The following is a 4,846-nucleotide window of genomic DNA, read 5'->3' as shown; positions in this document are numbered from 1 at the left end:
CTGCACTCCAGCCTGGGTGACAGAGCAAGACCCTGTCTCAAAAAAAAAAAAAAAGAAATGGTAAGTGTGGAGTCTGCGTTCCTTTAGATCTTTAGATCACAGCTAGGACCTAGGAGATGATCGAGTCCAACAGCCACATTTTACCAACAGGGACAAGAGGCCCAGAGAGAGGAAAAGACCTGGCCAAGGTTGAGTGGTTGGTAGCAGAGCTGGGACTGGAACCCAGGCTTCCTACAGCAGCCACTGGACCCCTGCTGGCCACAGCTGCCTGAGACTAAAGCGAGGCCAACCTGCAGCCAGAGCCTTCTGTTCCAACAGCTGGGAGTGTACTTGTGTCCTCACTCCACACCCAGAAAAAGACTTACCTGGTGCCCACTGCAACCGCTTCCTCAGAGACAGCCGGGGGAGTAATCACCCAGCCAGGTTCTTGTCTGCTGCCCAGAAAAGCCAATACACTGAGAACAGCAGGAGTGTTGCAGCAGAGAAAGAGTTTAATTATCACACACAGCTGAGTGGGAGGTATTTCTCAAATCAACCTCTCTGAGAATTTGGAGGCTAGGGTTTTTCAGGATAGTTTGGTGGGCAGGTGGCTAGGTAGTAGGACATGCAGGTTTGCTGGGGATTAAGCTATTAAGAGTGCCAGAACTATCTTTGCATGCAGTTTCTGCTGGGCGTCAGAAGATCCACTGAGTCCGTTCTTTCATATGAGTCAAGATTCTCTAGAATGCGAAAGTCTGAAAAATATCTTGAAGACCAGTCTTAGGTTTTATAATAGTGATGTTATCTATAGGAGCAATTGGAGAAGTTCCTTTATCTTGTGACCTTTGGCTACAGGCTCCTGAGCAGTAGGTAAGTTAAAGAATGATGGCTGGTTCCTTTCGGCCTGAACGGCCATCTTCCAGTAATTTGCCAAAATGAGGAACACAAAAGGAAAGAGAGGCACTATATGTGTTCTCTAGGTTTTTTAGAAAACATGGAGCTGTTCCTTTGGCCACGTATATGCGAATCTATAAGAAAGGTGATATTGTAGACATCAAGGGAATGGGTGCTGTTCAAAAAGGAATGCCCCACAAATGTTATCATGGCAAAACTGGAAGAGTCTACAGCGTTACCCAGCATGCTGTTGGCGTTGTTGTAAACAAACAAGTTAAGGGCAAGATTCTTGCCAAGAGAATTAATGTGCGTATTGAGCACATCAAACACTCTAAGAGCCGAGGTAGCTTCCTGAAATGAGTGAAGGCAAATGATCAGAAAAAGAAAGAAGCCCAAGAGAAAGGTTCCTGGGTCCACCTGAAGCGCCAGCCTGCTCCACCCAGAGAAGCACACTTTGTGAGAACCAGTGGGAAGGAGCCTGAGCTGCTGGAGCCTATTCCCTATGAATTCATGGCATAATAGGTGTTAAAAAAATGAAAGACCTCTGGACTGTAAAAAAAAAAAAAAAAAAAAAAAAAAGAGAGAGAGAGAGAATAATGGCTGGTTATCACTTATCTGAATTAGCAGAACTCAGGCCCCTACCACAATTCTAACCTTGTTGACTTTCATTAGTTTTCCAAAGGCAGTTTGGGTCCCCAAACAAGGAAGGGGCTAGTTTCAGGAAGGGACTCTTATCATCCTTGCTTTAAATTGTAAACTTAATTTTTCCCATCGTAGTTTGACCTATGGCCAGGAAAAAGCAAAAGCAGTGAGTTTGTGAGGTTAGAAGCAAGGTGGATATTCAGCAGTCCCACCACTGGGTATCTATCCAAAGGAAAATAAGTCAATATATGAAAGAGACACTTGCACACACGTGCTTATAGCAGTCAGTTCATAATTGCAAAGATGTGGAACCAAACTAAGTCCCCGTAGGCTAATGAGTGGATAGAGAGAATGTATACATACACAATGGAATACTACTCAGCCACTAAAAGGAACAAAATAATGTCTTTTGCAGCAACTTGGATGGAGCTGGAAGCCACTATTCTTTTTTTTTTTTTTCTTTTTAATTTGAGACAGGTTCTTACACTGTTTCCAGGCTGGAGTGCAGTGGCACGATCTCAGCTCACTGCAACCTCTGCCTGCCAGGTCAAGCGATTCTCCTGCCTCAGCCTCCCTAGTAGCTGGGACTACAGGGACCCACCACCATGCCCGGCTAATTTTTGTATTTTTAGTAGGGATGAGGTTTCGCCATGTTGGCCAGGCTGGTCTCGAACTCCTGACCTCAAGTGATCTGTCCACCTTGGCCTCCCAAAGTGCGGGGATTACAGGCATGAGTCACCACACCCAGCCTGGAGGCCAGTATTCTAAGTGAAGGAACACAGGAGTGGAAAACCCAAAAACATATGTTGTCACTTATGAGTGGGAGTTAAGCTACAAATATATAAACACAGAGTAATATAATGGATTTCAGAGACTCAGAAGGGGGAGGAGGCTGGAGAGGGGTGCTAGGGATAAAAAACTACACATTAGCTAACACTACTCAGATGATGAGTGCACTAAAATCTCAGAATTCACCACTGTATAATTCATCCATGTAACAACAACAACAAAAAAATTTGTATACCAAAAGATATTTTTTTTAAAAGCAGCAAGATGGAGTGAGCTGTGTTAGATTTCTCCAAGCGTTTTAATTTTGCAGAGGCAGTTTTGGGAGCCAGATCTACAGTGTTCCTGAGCTTCAGGTAAATCCCTATGGGAAGAGCTGAGTCTAGCCCAGATCTTAAGAAATAGGAGAAGTACTTCCCCCGATGTCCCCTCTAAACCTCAGCCACCCTGGACTGCTCAGCCCAAATCTCCCAAGCCAGAAAAACGTACCTTGCTAGGTCTGCCTGCAGGACAGGTGCACAGAGGGGAGTCCGACCGCTGTTACAAGTGAATGTCGGCAATGATGAGAAGTGGAGGGAACCTAGAAACCTCCCATCCGCTCTTTCGGCTCTGCAGATGGAAAGCCGAGGGTCCTGGAGGTCTCCAGATCATTCAGCAAATCCGGAGTGAAACTGGGAGTAGAACCAAGACCTCAGTCTCCCACCAGGAGCTGGTTCCACTGCCTCGAACCATAGCTGCTCTCTCCTGGGGTCATGTTTCTTGCCCTCCACTGCAGATGTAAGTGTCTCACTGAAGTGTCTTTGAATGGAAGTGGGAGCCTGTGTGCATCAGAGTCTAGTCATCTCCCCACCCTCTCCCCACCCTTCCTCTCCCCACCCTCCCTCTCCATGTGGGTTGCTGAGGTCTCACCTGAGTTCTTCTGGCCCTCCCAGGCTAAAGCCACCACCTTGGGGCAGCCGCACCTCAGGGATCAGCTGTAACCTCCTGCAGGCTTACACCCACCTCCGTGCTGTGACACAGAACCTCCTCTGCCTGTTCCAGTAAAGGTAGATCCGCAGGGAGTGGGCTGCTCTCCCGGTTTTTGTCTGCCAGCCATGCCTAGGGCAGGAGGTGGGGAGGAGGGCAGTGATGGCAGGGCTGTGAACCCCAAACATCTGACACAGATCTCAGTCAATGTTCCCTCAAGCTTAAGGATGCAGCCATGGCACAGCCTCAGGAGGCCCTGGCATGTGCCTAAGGTAGTCAGGGCACAGCTTGCTTTGATACATGTCAGGGAGACAGGAGACATCAATCAATATGTGTAAGATGTACGTTGGTTTGCTCTGGCAATGTGGGACAACTTGAAGGTGGCAGGGGTGCTTCCAGGTCATAAGAGGCAGAAGGTTGATAAGAGACAAAAAGTTGCATTCTTTTGATTCCTTGATCAGCCTTCCACTGAATACACAATTTAGTCTGACTCAGTGAATCTGCATTTTTCATAAACAATCGGGCAGAGGAAGCAATCACATGTGCATTTGTCTCAGGTGAGCAGATATGATTTTCTGTGCACGCCTCTGAAGATCCACTATTAGTTTACATTGCAGGGTGAAATTCAACAGAACTGTTTTAGGGTAAAGATCTTGAGGCCCACAGCCAATTTTCTTGTGGGCAGTTTGTGAGAGAGGTATGTAGCTCTCTTACCTTATTTAGGAATCCAATGGGAGGTGGGTTTGCCTGGCATAGCTCCCAACTTGATTTCTTCCCTTGGCTTAGTGACTTGGGGATCCTGAGGTTTTATTTTCCTTTCACAGGGCCCAAGTCTTCCTCTGCCTGGGGCAGCAGAGATAGCGGTCTTTCCCCAGAAATGAACCTGCTCTGAGACCTTGGATCAGCTATTCTTCCTTTCTCCAGCTTGCCCCCCACTCGCTGACCCCCCATGGCCCTTTCTCCCATGTATAGCGGAGAGCTTAACTCCAAGGGCTTGACATCAGCTTGGTTTGCCACTTACCAAGCCTGGTGTGCCACTTACAATGAATTTGCTCTAGGCAAGTTAGTTGACTGCTCTGAACCTCAGTTTTTTTCATCTGGAAAATGGGGCCTTGAAGCCAGTTATCAGGTTTAAGATATAAAAAGAAAATATATACAACGTGCCTCACTCTCGCCACTGCTGTGTCTGTGTTTCTAGCCATAGGAATTTTCCCTGCCAGATTGTGTTGGTCCCTCTGCTTAAAATAGGGAACGCATCTGCAATTCTGGGCCCCTAAGACTTGGGGCCAGGGTGGTGGCTCACGCCTGTACTCCCAACACTTCAGGAGGCCAAGGTGGGTGGATCGCTTGAGCTCAGTAGTTGGAGACCAGCCTGGGCAACATGGCAAAATCCTGTCTCTACAAAAAAAATACAAAAATTAGCCAGGTGTGGTGGCACATGTCTGTGGTCCCAGCTACTTGGGAGGCTGAGCAGGAGGATGGCTTTAGCCCAGGAGGTCGGGGCTGGGGCTGCAGTGAGCTGTGATCATGCCACTGCACTCCAGCACTCCAGCCTGGGCAGTAGAGTGGAACCTTGCCA

The sequence above is a fragment of the Cebus imitator genome, unplaced genomic scaffold (assembly GCF_001604975.1).
Source record: "Cebus imitator isolate Cc_AM_T3 unplaced genomic scaffold, Cebus_imitator-1.0 Scaffold51, whole genome shotgun sequence".
NCBI classification, from domain to species: domain Eukaryota; kingdom Metazoa; phylum Chordata; class Mammalia; order Primates; family Cebidae; genus Cebus; species Cebus imitator.
The sequence above is the reverse complement of the archived record's forward strand: the minus strand, read 5'-3'. Positions refer to the sequence as shown.